Genomic DNA, 16366 nt, shown 5'->3' on the forward strand with positions numbered 1-16366 from the left:
AGGCTAAATGCAACCCTCACCATAAAAATGAAAATTCAGATCGCATAGGTCTGGTAAAATATCCAACCTCTTGTACCCCCAGCTTCAGGGGTTTAGATCCTAGGCCTTTGGGGGCAGAACTGAGACTGATTTGGGCCTCATGCAACACTGATGACCCGCACAGGAAGCATTTATAGGAGACCTGGGGACGAAGGTGTGGCCATGAGATGAGGCCAGAAATGCGCTGAGTGAGCGCGACTGCATCACAATGACTGATCTTAAAGATACTAGTCCTGGTGGTCATGTTTGGGGGTAGGGGGCTGAAAGAGAAGGTCCCTTGACAGATTAGATCATAAAAAATGTATTTTATGTATTTTTAAAAATCGGCTTTGGTCACAGCATTAAGCCAATTTCGAGTCATTCACATGCTGGTGTGAAATAGCTCCACCAGCTTCCCTACTGGATGAAAGAATAGGGTGGAGCAGTGGAATGAGTAGATCTCACTTCCAGGGAGACCTCTGAGCAGCAAAAGGCAAAATAACGTGCAGGCACTCGGATGGGGAGTACGGAATTAGGGGTGCAAAGGAGGAGATGGAAGACTCTAAAGGCAGATTTACTGTTCCTTAGTTTTGCTTAAGACAGTTTCAAATGCATGGGTCCTAACCCTACTCTCTACTTAGATGTACTAACTTCTTATAGAGAACCCAAGATGATAATGAGCTAATAAACACACTATTTACTTGACTCAGTACCAGTTCAGTGAGCCCACACCACTGAGTTGAACATCTCTCAAAGGGGAAAAACTGTGAACTATAGATTGTCCAAAGTATAGAATGTGGGGAGGGACCAGCCAGCCCCATGTTCAGGAGAACATGATGGTGCCAGGTGCTCTGGGTGCTCCGCAGATCCAGTCTGAAGGGATAATAAATCACGTGGTCAGAGAGTTATTCCCTTTTCACTGGGTGTTAGGGTCGCAGAAAGAGATACCCACGAGGCCAAAGGTGGTAAAGAATTATAAATTTATAAGGTCACCTGGAACCCAGATGGGCTGAGCCCCTAAATAGCACCAGCACCCAGGGAAGGGGAGTTAGAGATTTGAAAGCCTAGGCGGGCTTTTCCAGCAGGGAATTCTCTGGGCAGGTCCAGATCCTGGGCAAATCTGGAGGGGACCGTTACTGGTCTTAGCAAATGGAATGTGGTCTAAGTGAAAGGGAATGTTGGTTGTGAAATGATCTAAAGGTCAGTTCCCCAGGCAGGGAATATCGATTCGATTATTTGATCAGACCTAACATTCCAGCCTTTTTGTTTTATGGGATAGGGGTGGAGGTAATTTCTTCTGTAGTTACTTCCTGCTGAGGGGGGATGTCGAGATCATAGGGGGATGGACTTGGATTAGATTCCTCAAGGTTGGAGCGAAGGGTGGCAGCAGCATGACTTCGCCCAGAGACTGGTTGGTGAAGGCTCGAAAGCGATCCTGAAGGAAAGTTGAAACACATGGCCCCCAAACGAGGATTATGAATAGGAATGTTATTGGTCCTATGAAAGGAAGTAGCCAGATATACCAATTTATATATGTTTAGCCAGTAGTCCCATGTATTTGATTGATGTTCTCTAATCTTTGCAGCCTTTTTTGTTAAAATTTGGGCTGCATCCCTGACTAGGCCAGATTGGGTGACAAAACAACAACGTTCTTCTTTCTCTCCAGTTGGTCTAGCCCTCTCCAGTTCTGGAGGGTGACAGCCGCTAGTGAATCTTTCTGATCCTGAATTTGAACTAAACTTTTGGCAATGTCATCTAGGCTTTCTTGTAGATCCTGAGACAAGATTTCAAAATATGATAGCGCTGTGGGTAAGCCCCCTATGCCAGTGCCGGCATCTGCTGAGATACCGAGGGTTATGAGGAGAGCGAATATCTGGACTGCCCTTTTGTATCAGATATGATGGGTTATGGGGACAGGTAAAGAATGATTACTGGGGGGGCTGCATCTATGTTGTGTGAGAGTTAGAATAGAATACAGGTTCCCATCCAGTTGATCGTCCCTGTATGGAGTGGAACTCTGTCTCCTGTTAAGAAAGGATGTAGAGAAACATCCCTAGCACATGCCAAGTCATTAATTACAGTCAGTGTTTGATTGAGACGCTAGGTGGAGTTTGTATGTGATACCCAAGTCTGAGGAAACCTGTTAAATGACTTGGGAGGTAAAAGCTGGCCCTGAGGCAGCCAGGGCATCACTTGTCTGGTGTTGCTGCTTTTCTGGGCCTAGAGCTGAAATACAACTGAGGCCTAGACGTTATCTTTAGGGAGGAAAAAGTCAAGGAGTCTAAACTGCCTGACTAGTGATGTGAAAGGGGAGGGGAGGTTACCCTGGGGGTGAGGTATTGCCCCTTGCTGGTTTTATTGGGGCAAAAGCTAGAATGACAAGGATTATGACAAATGATTTGGTGGAAGGAAAGAGATAATTAGTTTGGAGGGTTGTAGCCAAATATTATAAAGTTTATATTTTTAGGTTCAACATACAGATATACATATATATATATATATATATATATATATATATATATATATATATGTAATAAAGAACAAACAATATGCAAGATTTTAAAACATTGCACAGAGCTCATTGAAGTGTGGATTGAGCACTGGAAGCAATTCATAACGCCCTAATGTGCGGATTATAAACATCTGGAGTGCTACTGCCAGATGCCTCCCGTCGGGAACTGTTACTCTAGGCGTGTGACACCGGACACAAGATACTTTTTACTCCTGAGAATTTCCTGTTTGATTTGGGCTCTGAATCTTTGCAAGTTCCTCCCTAGAACAGACTGAAATTTCTAGAATGTTATTTTAAAGTGCCATCTGGAGGCAGAAAACACATATAACATGCAGACAAGTACATGATGGCCATGCACACGATTTAAATTATAATTTTTTTTCTTTGCTTTTGCTGACTTTTAAGAGAGCTAGAAAAGGGAAGTTCCTAAATACCAAACAGGAAGACCTGTTGAGGCTTTGAATGATAGTGTCAAGGACTGTGAATGAGCAGTAGAAATAAGTCTAGGCTCCAATCTAAGGACATAGCAACAGGGGAGAGCCTGGGCGGGTTGCTTTAGTTCACCAGGAGAGAAGGGAGTGATCAGGACCCTGTCACCCAAGTGTCGCCTGGGGACGGTCGTGTGGATGGGCCACTCTGTGTCCAGAGCCGGACAGGCATGCTTCTCCCACCCTGACAAAAGTAACTCGAGGCCCACCAGAGAGAAATCAGGTGGAGGAAGGGGACTGGAGCTTGACTGGTGTCTTCCTTTAAACTTAAAATTTTCACAACTTTTTATAATTTTCGCAAACCTTTCTAGAATTTGCACAAGCCTTTTTTCCCCATTCAGAAATGACCATCATTAGAATAACTCAATTTCAATAACTCTTAGCCAATGATAACCAAAAGCAAGCAATGGTGATCTACTAGTAAGTCGGTGGGGTCTTATCAGGGCCTGGGCGGCTTCAGTCTTTGGTGGCCAGTCCCAGGAGGTCTGTGTGAAGGAGAAGGATCTGATAGATAGCGCAGGACTGACAGAGAGAAGGTTGGGACCAAAGGATGAGAAAGGCCTGGGCGTTGGGAATCTCTGACCATTTTCCATTGCAGGGATAGCAATTATCTAAATCGTGCAATGTGTTAAAGTAGAAAGTGCCATTTTCTGACCATTGAGAATCATTAAGTTTATGTAATAGCCAAACAGTGTTACAAAAGAAAATGAGGTGTTTGGGCCCGATCTCCCCATGAGTCTAATTGGTCGAGATTTTTAAGAAGACAGTCAAGAGGGATCATTTTAAGGGGTGTGGAGGGAGGTTCCCCATGGTAAAGGGAATAAGCATGGCCCACAAGAGAGGAAGGGTGAGTGAAAGACCACGAGTCCAAAAGTGACTGTGTAGAGCAGGTATCCCCACTGCTAAACAGATCACTACGAGAAGTGAGGGGTGACTCTCCAGACTGGGCGTCCCCAGTCCAGGAGGACCCGAAGCCAAAGAGCCGAGGAGTCTCTTGGCCTAGTGCTAGGGCTTTTGAGAAGAGAGGACTTTCCAGAAGTCAGTGAGAGTAAGTGGACAGAAGACTCGAGATGGGGGAAATTATGGAGCATAACTCACCTAGAGAAGATTGGCCGTTGTGGGATGGAGGGTCAGCAATGGAGAAGGAGAGGTTCCTGATCTGGCATCCTCCTTGGCTGGTTCGGGAGGGCCCGCAAGGGAGGGAGGCCTAATCGAGGCTGGTGAGATGTGTCACCCGAGTAGGATTTGGAGGTAAGCCCAGTTCAAGCTGCCGCTGCCTACCATTCTCCGAGTAACAAACTCAGGGTGACTGAAGCCGGGTGATGGCTCCCCTTCCTGGTGGAACCCTCCAGGGTTTCGACACCAAATGTTAGGGTCACCAAAGGCTGAAGGTGGTAAGGAATTATGAATTTATTAGGTCATCTGGAACCCAGATGGGCTGAGCCCCTAAACGGCACCAGGACCCAGGGAAGGGGAGCCAGAGATTTTAAAGGACTCCAGGCGGGCTTTTTTTGGTGGGAAATTCTCTGGGCAGGTCCAGATCCTGGACAAATCCAGAGGGGGAGGTTATTGGTCTTAGCAAATGGAATGTGGTCTAAGCGAAAGGGAATATTGGTTGCTAAATTATCTAAAGGCCAGTTTCCAAGGGGAGGAGGTTAGCGATTCGATTATTTGATCAGACCTAGCACTGGGGATGGCCAAAAAGTGGAGTATAAGTGTAACTGAAGTTTGGGACACACAGAGCTATGGTCTCCCAGGTCTGGGGGAAATCTGACATCAGCTTGTTCTGTACATGTCTAGGACACCTCACAGGACAAGTACGAGTTGCCCACTGTTGGAAAAGAACCTTTGGAAAGTGTGTTAGTCTGCATCTTCAGAGAAGCGGATGAGAAGATAGGATTAAACATGCCAGGATTTTATTAGAGCCAATGTCTGTGGGAGAGGAAATGGGGAAGTTAGCCTGGGAGGGTGTTGGAACATAATGCAAGTCTGACCCCCCAGTGAAGGGGAGAGGGAAGAAGGAATGTGAGGGAGCATCTCAGACTGCAGTGCAATCCCAGGGAGAGCCAGTGAGGCCACTGGGCAGTTATGGAACCGGTCAGTGGTCAGAGGCGTCCCCAGGCTCTTAGTCACTGATGGGAGCAGCCCCTGGGAGGTGTGGCTTCTGCACAAACGCAGCGAGGATATCTGAGGACCCTAGACATGCTCCCTGCGGTTGGAGGTCTGTGAGCCCTTTGTAGTGACCACCACAGAAAGATATTAGATAGACAAACATAGGTTAACAGCTCCTATGTGTCAGAGTAGACCTGATTGTGTTGACATACCACTTTCAGGTTCATCAAAACTTCAACGAGCTCTTTCCAAGTGCTCTGGCTTGGGTCTCAATATGCACTCCCTCATTTAGTCCTCTCACCAGCTCTCTGAGGAAAGCTCTAGTTTTCTCCCCATTTTACAGATGAAGAAACCAAGGCTTAGAAACATAAGTAGCTTGCTCAAGATCACTTCAGAAGGAAATGGCTGAAGAGGTTCTGAAATCTTTGCATATTGTTTTCCCTCCTCTGAAACAGGATTTGGGATCTGTTAAGTAAACCTGAATTCTGCCGGCACCTCTAAGGACCTACTTACCTTCTCCACTTGGCTTGTTTTGTACTGTTCTCTGGCCTTTGGCCTACTTTAATTAGTTCTGAAATTCAGGGAAATGCCAGAGGTCCAAAGTGGCCCCACAAACAGGCCATTTGCATCCCAGAGATGGACAGCGTAAAAGATGAGCTGAGCTTTCTGCTCAGTGAACGGATTTCAGTACATTTCACAGAGTATATTTAATGAATGAATCTGTCAACCAAGGCTACTACCTAGGCGCTGCTGTTTTAAATATCCAGTGAGATGACTGAGAGCCTGGACTTATTCTACAATGGAATTCCCTGAGAATCTGTAGGCAGCACAGCCGACCGCATAGCCACCTCTATAATTGGCTGTGACTGTGACCATTCATTGTTACCTGGATAAATTTGGCTTGTCTTGAAGGAAGCAGGTGTTCCTGGCAATCTCAGGCCCCGTCATATTTGATTTGCTCAACAATACAGTGGTTTGACTTGTTAGGGGTGGCCCAGTGGGAGTTCCTGAGAAGCCAGATATTGAACAACCCCTGCCCCTCAAACCACTTACAGTTTTAACATGCCTCTTGTGGAATATGCTGAGACCAGGGAATCACTTAGTGCCTCAATTTTGATGTCTGCAAAGCAAGGCTAATGCTCTCTGTCCTATTCCCTCCATAAGATGGCCCAGCTCAAAAAATAAGTATGACTGGGGAAGTGCTAGGGAATGTTGGCAGCATTATTAAGATGTCAACTTTTGAGTTGGGATTATATTTAGAAATATTTTGAAAAGTCAATGTTTGACTCTTCTCCTGGTGGTTTATCTTATCCCCATCTCCCTTGAGGAGCCGCTCTAGCACTTGAGCTTTGAGTCTTCCTGGGCTTGCCTGCTGGCCTAGGTTAACATTTCGGAGAAACATAAGGGTGGCGGCCAAGGGTCTGAGAAGATGACACCGTGGATGTAGAGGGAGTAGAGAGGTCAGTGGTCTTGGCAGGAGGAGCCTGGATCCTGCTTCCCCAGGGAGACAGCAGAAACCCCTGGAAGTTGGAGCGTCTGAGAGCAGCCTGGCTCTGCTTTCTGAGGAGTTCCAAGAAGGAGCAGGACCTCAGGGAAGATGCAGCTGGTTGGAGGCTCTCAGCAGTTGGGGCTTAGACATTTTCACAGACTTCCCACCCCCAGGTGAGGGGCAGCCCTTGGCTGAAGAGTGAGTGCCGAAGGTTGACTCGGAGAATACCCCAGGGGAGACACGTGGAGGCCAGGGCTCCCCACCCCCACCTTCACCTCTTGTGCCTTGGACCTCAGTTGAATGGACCAATAGACTGAGATCACATGTTTCCCCTTCTTGTAGGAATGAACGTTCAAATTAGAAACTGATTAGAAATTTATGTATGTATATAATAAAGGTGCATTTCTTGCACACCCAAGTCTATATACCATTTGTATTTGTTTTACCCTCTGGTATTCTTACTCATGCAACAAGACTTGTGTTTCACAAAAGACTTTCAACTTGTTATGGGAACGGATGAGGAGGTTAATTCTGGGAAACATTTGCAAAGAGATATGACCAAATGCTGACAGAGGAAGGGAAGTGAGAGATGTGCTAAGCATAGGGTTTCAGCAGATAATCATGATGTGACATGCACTAGAGACAGCCTCCCTGTCACCTGTCTCTTTGTCATACTAACCCCTCATGGGGCCCGATTTTGACCTGCCTTTATGTGAGATTGATTGATTAATTGCAAGATTTACCATAGGAAAAGTATATAGCTCCCCTACAAGTATTTTTGGTTTTTAGAATTTTGTTCCCTTAAGAGGTAAACCTAAGGAATCACAAACACTAACCTCCCAAAAGCCATGTGCTTTAACTCCTCTTAGCTGTTTAATTACCCATCTTTAAAGCTCTAAGCAGTAAGGTGTTTAGAAAATGAGAGGTAACATTTATTAGCTTAAGATATAAGATACAGAAAAAAATAGCTTCCTTTTTGCTTAGTAATATCAAAAGTGAGCCTGGGAAACTGGGTGATATATTGTAAACTGTGGAGAGTGGCTACAGTGTTTGGACAGGTTCAAGCCTCGGAATAATGAGAGGGCACGGTCCTCTGGTGGCAAAGTCACATGCAAGTCCCAGCTTGGAGGGCAAAGCCAAAGGCTATAGTTGTAAGCTTGACCTTATGGTCCGAACCTGTGGTCCCAGGTGGCTAAGTGAGGCAGGCTGTGGGAGGTGCAGCAAGTGCTGCCAAAAAAAGCTTGATAGAGTTCAGGTGCATGTAATTGAGTAGATTCAAAACCCTCGAGAACATTGTAAACATATTGACCACGCCCTTACTTTGCCTCGTGGAATCTGGCTATAACATAAAGATTCAGCTTGCAGGCTGTGGCACTGTCTCTCCATCCGAGAACAGTGTCCCACCTAGCCCCAGCTTTATCCTGTTGTCTGTCTTCTTTAATCCTTCACCACCCCCTTGAGGTTCACCCCTGGCCGTGCTGAGCACGGCACAGAAAACTGATCTCACACAGATGAGGGGCTTTTCTCGCTGCATTTCTTGTTGTCATTGATGTATTATAGTTCATTAAGCATAATTTTGCGGAGCATTACCTATCTCTGTTTTTCAAATTCAATGCTTTAATTTATGGACTTACTAGAAGGTATTTGTTAAGCACCGACTATGAGTCCAGCATTGTGCTGAGCACTTGGGATAGGTCAGTGAACCAAATAGACCATAGAGCAGCCAGACAAACTGTTACTCTGTTTCCCCAGTGCCTTGTTTTCTGGGAACTGATGCCCTCCCGTTACCCCCTCCCCCACCCCATACTTAAGTATAAATCTATATACTTATTGTGGGAGTGGTCATTTAAAAATATATATACTTTTGATTTCAGAGAGGAAGGGAGAGGGAGAAAGAAATATCAATGATGAGAGAATTATTGATTGGCTGCCTCCTGCACCACTCCCCCCCGCCCCCCTGCCAAACCTGGGCATGTGTCTTGATGTCCTAACCAGGAATCAAACTGATGACCTCTTGGTTCATAAGTCTGTGCTCAACCACTGAGCCACACCAGCCGGGCTACAAGAACTTTTAAACTAGGTCAAGGCAACTTGCTCACATGGAAATTCAAGGCAGAATGTACTAGAGAAAAAAAAAAAACCAATTAGCCCAGATCTTAAGTGCTATCTAAGTTCAAGGAAGGAAGGACAATCTTGTATTTGTCTTGAAGCCAACAGATGTTTCTTTTTTCTTCCTGGAAGTCCTATTTACTCCTCTACCCTCTTGCATGATAGTATCTTAGTTATTGAATCATTACACATTTCCAGTTTAAGATGAAAATATGAAGTTTACTTCCTTTATCATTTTTCATGACAAATTGTCTTGTATTTCTGAGGAAAAGATTCCGTGTGAGGACAGCAGAGACAGGCTTACACCAGCAGGTGGAGGGATTTGCCATTTGAACTTGACACCTCAGGCTATTGAGTGGTTCTGAAAAGGATGTGATTGCAATTTTACTGCTTTCTTTCTTTCTTTGCTCCAGACGTTTATGCACTAAAACACTGTGAAAACATTACCCATATTCTGAAGATAAATAAAAATTGATTATTCTCATCATTCTAGCCAGAGCATAAAGTAGATGGTACTCTCTCCCTTTCAAAATATACATATTGAAATCTAAAATAATTTATTCTGATCTAGAACATTGATGCAATCTTAAACATAAAAAGACATGGACCTTTACATTCGGATGCTAGATTCGGAACACACAGAAGTCGGGCCTGCTAGCGGCTTGGACTTCCCAGTGAACCACAGGAGCTTACAGTAGCAGAGTACTGGACCTCTACACTGCTTGCTGGGGTCTTTCACAGGTTTTCAAGCCCGCATGGGCATGTCTGCAAAGTGGTGAGACAGGCCCGAGTGAAGTCAGTGTGCCCTGGGGAGTTGGAGTCACTGGGAAAGCAGTCAGGCCATGCCCATCGCTGGGGCTAAGGTACCTATAGGCTTGTCTAGAAGCTGTGGGTGGCTAGTCAAGGCTGAGGAGCTTCTTGGGTGAGAACTCACCCTGAGAATAGAAAGCGCCTGTTGATTAGCTTGAGCCAGGAAGAAGCCCTGGCTGTCAGGGCAGCAGGAGGTCTGGGTGGGGCATGTACCTAGAAGCATGTGCTCCATTGGACAAAGAGGACAGTCAGTAAAAAAAAAGAATTTTCTTGCTTAGCTTTATAAAAAATACTCAGATCCCGGAAACACTGCTTTATCTTTTAACGCGAACAGGAGAGTCATCCTTGCCTTTCATTCCGCACAGTTAGGGGCGGGTCTGGGGGAGCTCAGTGGGCTGAGGTGCTGCCGGCCAGATTGCGGGCCGGTGGAGACACCTTCTGGAGACTTCCGGAAGCACAGGGCTTGTGTGCTGGGCCTGGAGGGTTGGAAAGGCCAGTAGCAGCAATACCAGTGACATTTGCTGGATTCATGAGGTGTCTTCTGACTCAAAAACAAACAAAAAAAGTCTCCTAAGAACTAGAGAAGTAGGTATTATGTACATACTATTAGTCAGATTCTTAGATATAGAGAAATTTACTAAAACAACCATACTGTTTCTCTTTTGATATACAGGGTGGGGCAAAATAGGTTTACAGATGTATGTGAAATACAGAGTTTATTCTTGTATAGTTTATTAACATTGTATTATTTTCCACATGAACAATTGTAAACCCACTTTCATCCCATCCTGTATAAGCTCTTTGAAAACGCCCCTTTTTGGGTAATATTTTTATAGCAGTAAAACATACTTACAGACAGATATATCTTAAGTCCGTATTGCAATGAATTTTGACAAGTGAAGAACTTGTGTGCAACCCACCCAGACTGAGCTACAGGCATTATGAGCAGCTGGAAGCCTCTCTGGTGTCCGCTCCCAATCACTATCCTGGTTTCCAACATTGCACCTCACCTCTGGCCGCGTTAACCCTGTGTAAATGAAATCGGAGAGTACATCTCCATTTTGCCTGACTTTTTTACTCAACATTGTGTCTGTACATTTCTTGTCAAACATCATAAGTTTTCACTGTTGCATTGGATTCCATTATATGAATACAACACAATTGTAGTCAGAGTAAATCCTGGGCATTTTGCTTGACTCTCCAACCTCCAAATCACTTAGTCCAGCGGTTCTGAACCTGTGGGTCGCGACCCCTTTGGCGGTCGAACGACCCTTTCACAGGGGTCGCCTAAGACCATCCTGCATATCAGATATTTACATGGCGATTCATAACAGTAGCAACATTACAGTTATGAAGTAGCAACGAAAATAAGTTTATGGTTGGGTCACAACATGAGGAACTGTATTTAAAGGGCCAGAAGGTTGAGAACCACTGACTTAGTCTCTAGCATGGAGGCACTTTTTGCTTAACACGGGTGCTAGTTCTATAAGCTAAGGGAGCCTCTCTGAAGACTTGGTGGGGTGTGTGTGGTGGTAATAGAAGAGAAATAGCTCACCACCCAGGAAGTATCTTGAAATCAGACACCAGGCATCACTGTGCCCACAGACCATTCGGCAAACACTGTCAGAGGGAATTCCTTGCTGGCTGTTTCTTTCCTTGGGTCCTACTCTGATTCCATGGTCCTGGAGACCACCCTTTTAGAGTGTTTTTATCCACCTTTTTGTCCTCTTGAGACCCCCAGCTGCAACCTCTGGGCTGCCAGGAGGAAAAGGAAGTCCCTCAAAATGAACAACAACAACAACAACAACAAAAGAAACAACAAACAAACCCCTGTGCCCACACCCCATCCGCACAAAGAGGCAACATGTTACTGCAGCAGAACAGTCAGCTCCACATTCTCTCAGTCAGCCTGCTGGGCTGGGCTGCTGGGCTGCTGGGCTGCTGGGCTGCTGGGCTGCTGGGCTGGGCCGGGCCCTTCCTTTCACATAATCAGAGGTCCCTTTAAAACATTTTAACAAACGAAGGGGTGAGGGGAACAGAAAAAAGCAATTTCCCCCCAAAGCAGTTGTCTATAGTGTCCTCAGTGCAGCAATGGCTGCAGTTTAAAAACCCTTACCTTCTAGCCATCCTGCTCCCAACTCCCACGCTTTTGTTCTGCTTCACTGAGAAAAATAATTTTTATCTTCAGCAATATTAGCAAAACACCCTTAGCATGGCTGGCCTCTGAAGGTCTTTCCTCCTCAGCCCTCATTTGCTAGCAACCCTCTGCCTACAACAGTGTGTGTCTGAGAGGCATGGTCCTGAATGGGTACAACAAGAGGGGGGTGGGTGCCCCCTTGCCTGCAGCAGGGCATAGCTCCCTGGGTATTATTCTGTGCAGACCCTGCATTTCTGAGCTGGGTGCTGATGGGGTGGGGGTGACCCAAGCTCCTTTTTCTCTCCCTTCAAGGTGATCATGCTGCTCTGTCCCAGGGGTGCAGTCTGTTTATTTCAACAGGTTTCCTTTGCCTCTTGGCCACAATTACATTGTGCAGTTCAGCTTTCTTTATGTTGACATTGGTAGATCAGTGATGGCGAACCTATGACACACGTGTCAGAGGTGACACGCGAACTCATTATTTTGGTTGATTTTTGTTTGTTAAATGGCATTGAAATATATAAAGTAAATATCAAAAATATAAGTCTTTGTTTTACTATGGTTGCAAATATAAAAAAATTTCTATATGTGACACGGCACCAGAGTTAAGTTAGGGTTTTTCAAAATGCTGACACGCCGAGCTCAAAAGGTTCGCCATCACTGGCCTAGATTCTTTGTAGGCACTGTCAAATAATGGATAGGCTTTCTCACGCTGTTGAAGCTTGTATGGATGCCCAGCCGGGTTGGCTCAGTGGTTGAGCATCGACCCATGAACCAGGAGGTCAGAGTTTGATTCCTGGTCAGGGCACATGCCTGGGTTGTGGGCTCCATCCCACATGAGGGCGTGCAGGAGGCAGCCAATCGATGATTCTCTCTCATCACCGATGTTTCTATTTCTCTCACCCTTGCTCTTTCTCTCTGAAATCAATAAAAATATATATTTTTAAAAAGAAGCTTATATGGATATCTTAGTGGGGAGTTGTAAGAAACTGATATAGCAAAAACCCAGAAATTTAAGACTGGAAAATTTGATTAATGAGGGAAATGGAAAAGAGATTGAGCTGAGAATGGCTCCTGAGGCATGGCGCATGTTGTAGCTGTTGGAAGCTTTCAGTGCCTTGGGTACTGTATTCTGGGTGAGAAGTGGTGGACACAGAAAGGAAAGTGAGAGGGCGCCAAAGAGACCCCATGTTTACTTTGGGGTTTTGTCTGGAGTTGGGACTCTGTTCTCTGTCCTTGAGGATTCTCGATGGGCAGTGAAACTTAGAGAACAGAGCCTCTTTCCCCCAGCTTGGTGATCCTCCAAGAGGGCCAAGGTCAAGGGCCAGGTTGCAAGAAGACCAGGTCTCTATCAGAATTTCTCCAGGTCCTGGACATAAACCTTAAACATTTTTTTTAATTATTATTGTGGCAAGAACACTTAACATCAGAGCTACTCTTTTGGAAAAAATTTAAGTGCACAATTCAGTATTGTTAACTGTAAATACAATGTTGATAGCAGATCTCTAGAACTTATTCATCTTGCTTAGCTGACACTTTATGCCTGTTGATTAGTAATTCCCCAATACCCCGTCCCCAGCCTCTGGCAACCATCATTCCACTCTTTGATTCTATGTGTTTTTATCACCCCCATGTTCATTGCAGAATTATTCACAATGGCCAAGCTATGTACACAGCCTAAATGTCCATTTGTGGATGAATGGATGAAGAAAACATGGCATATTCAGACAATGGAATATTCTTCAGCTTAAAAAAATAAATAAATTCTATAATATGCAACAACATGGATGAATCTTGGGGACATTATTCTAAATGAAGTAAACCAGTCACACAGGGCAAATGCTGCATGACCCCACTTATACGAAGTATCTAAAATAGTCAAATACATGGACACAAACCATTTACATTTATTCTAGGAAATGGGGAGAAGACCTATCTCCCTCTACTCCCAGACCATGGCCTGACCCCAGCTGACGTCTTCTTCATGCCATGCATGCCACTCCAATGAACAGAGGCGCTGAGAAGCTTGACCTGTACCAGGTGCTAAAGGTGTACGCATTGGTTACGGTTGGTTTTCGTCCATTTACTCAGAACGGCTTATAGGGAACAGTGGGCACATGGGACAATATTGAAGAAGACCTGGTCCCTGTCTTCGAAAACCTCATATTTGCATAGAGTACTTTTCTCACAAAACTTAAAACTTGCCCATTTTTAAAGTTTATTTTTGGAGAACCAACCAAACACATAATTTTAAAATTGGACTTTTAGTTTGTTACTCCAAATCCCAAATGGACACCGTTGCATGTAAGGGAGGAAGCTGCGCAGCCACTGAGGAGTGGTGGTGGTGTGGATCAGTGCTCCTTTGCCCTTTGGAGAGTAAAGCAGAATAGTTAGGCGTGAAGGATCCAGAACCAACATGTGGGAGTTCAAATCCCAGCTCTATCGCTTATCAGCTATGCGACCTTGGGCAAATGACATACACCTGATTTTTAAAATGAGGGGTGATAGTAATGCCACCTGATAGGCTGTTGTGTATATTAAGTGAGTTAATAAAAGTGAAGTATTTAGACTAGCACAGGACACGCGCTGTGAGCCCTAAAGTAATAGTAGCAATTATTACTTGCCCTAAGAAACACTGGCGTGAACTTTTAAAATTATTCAAAACCTTTTGTAAATCTTTTCCCCTCCACATGCACCCTGCAAACATTCTAGCAATGTGTTTTTAATTACATGCTGACCACTTTCCGTTGCAAAGATCAACAAGAGCTTAATGAACGGGAATCCCAATGAGGTGCTGCATCAGGCACTTCCCATATTTTCTAACTTGATCCTCACAGTCACCCTCCCCTGTAGGTATTATTACGTCTGGTGTGTGACAAATTAAGGCTGATTAAGATTAGATTAACTTTTCTAATCTCGTATCTAATAAGTGGTTGACCTGGGCTGGGAACCCGGTTTTTCTAACTTGGAAGTCCAGACATCCAGATCAGCAACACCCCAGGAATGATTTTTTTTCTTATCAGCTGTGTGGATCTTTCTGCCATGCAAACAATTTCCCAGTTCAGTTTTGCGTAGCAGAGAGGCAGCAATTTCTTGTGTTTATTGCTTGGAAAAGATGTATTAGGTAATATTGGCTGTGGCCCCAGTTTCGACTGGATGGTGGAAGTTCTGTTGTTTTTTGAGCTAAATCAGTTGTGAGCGTTTGATATTCTGAGACATAAAGTCAATACTGAAGAGAATTTCCTCCTTCACTGTTTATTCTCTGCATGGATTGAATGTGAGCCTCCTTGCTTCCTGCCATTTCTAAAACATTGGCTTTTGTAAAACGAAGAACACATCCCAGCAACTGAAGGCACAGGCGTAAGCAGCACTCATTCATTCAAAGCATGACAGAGACTGAAGCTGCCACTTTGCTCGTTTTGCTGCCAGCACCCACGCCCGCTTTTCCGACAGCAGTCAGAGCGGATGCTGGGGTTGGGGTTCTAAGCCATGATGTCCTGTCCTCCCTTCCCTAAGTGCAGACACAGGACCCAGGCAAAATCAGACCCTGTATTTCCGGAGTCAAATTTTTGAGCAGAGACAAAAAGATGAGAAAGAGGGGAGCTTTTGTGGAGTGGATGGCGGCGAATTGGGGTTTGGAGAAGGCCGCCTGTTTATCAGTTCCTGCCCCTCAGTTCCCGGAGCTGCCCAGGGTCCCATCATTCTGAGCTGGCCTGTACCACTCTAGTGCTTTCCTTCTGTGCCTTTAGATGAGGCAGAGTCAGGTTTGGGTGTTTGGTAACTGGTGTACTTGGCCTGCGGAGCTCGTGGTTTGGCCCTGCCCATCTGGCCCCCTCTCCTCTCTCTTCCTACCTGTCGGCTGTACTGCTTCTTGGTAGTTCCTTGGACATAACGAGCTTGTTACTGCTTCCAGGTTTTTACCCCTGGCCCGTCAGCCTGAATGTCACCTTCTCAGAGAGCCAATTGCTGACCACCCCAAAACTTTCTAACTCATTAGCCTGTTTGATTTCTGCTATTTATTACTATTTGAAATTATCTTGAGCTTCCTTTCTTCCTCCTTCCCCTCTCTCCCTCTCCCCTCCTCCCTTCCTCCCTCCCTCCCTCCTTTCCTTTCTTCCTTCCTTCCTTCCCCTTCCTTCCTTCCTTCCTTCCTTCCTTCCTTCCTTCCTTCCTTCCTTCCTTCCTTCCTTCCTTCCTTCCTTCCTTTGCATTTCCCTATTAGAATATCAGGTCTAAGAAGGTAGAGACCTTGTCCGTTTTGTTCACTGCTAACCCTGGTAGTTAAAACTGTTTAGTACTTAATATTTATTGACTGAATGAGTGTGGTGTATGTTACATCCTATGTGTAGCAATCACAATGTCCTGTAACCAAGTGGTTAAGAGCACAAATCCTAGGGTGAGGCTGTTTGAGTTCAAATCCTGGCTCTAACACTTGCCTGCTGTGTGACCTTGGGCAAGTTACTTAACCCTTTCCTGCTTCAGTTTTCTCATTTCTAAAATGCTAATAATAAAAACGCGTAAGTCACATGAAGATAAGTGAAATGATTCACTTAAAGCCCTTCATGCATTGCATGGAACACAATAAGATTCACTATATGGCTACTAATATTATTAGAGTATTTCTCAATTGTAAGATGCCTTTGTCAGAGAGTATAAAATGCACAACTGACTTAATATTGGCTCTTTTGAAG

Source organism: Myotis myotis, unplaced genomic scaffold, assembly GCF_014108235.1.
Source record: "Myotis myotis isolate mMyoMyo1 unplaced genomic scaffold, mMyoMyo1.p scaffold_m19_p_1, whole genome shotgun sequence".
In the NCBI taxonomy this organism is placed as follows: domain Eukaryota; kingdom Metazoa; phylum Chordata; class Mammalia; order Chiroptera; family Vespertilionidae; genus Myotis; species Myotis myotis.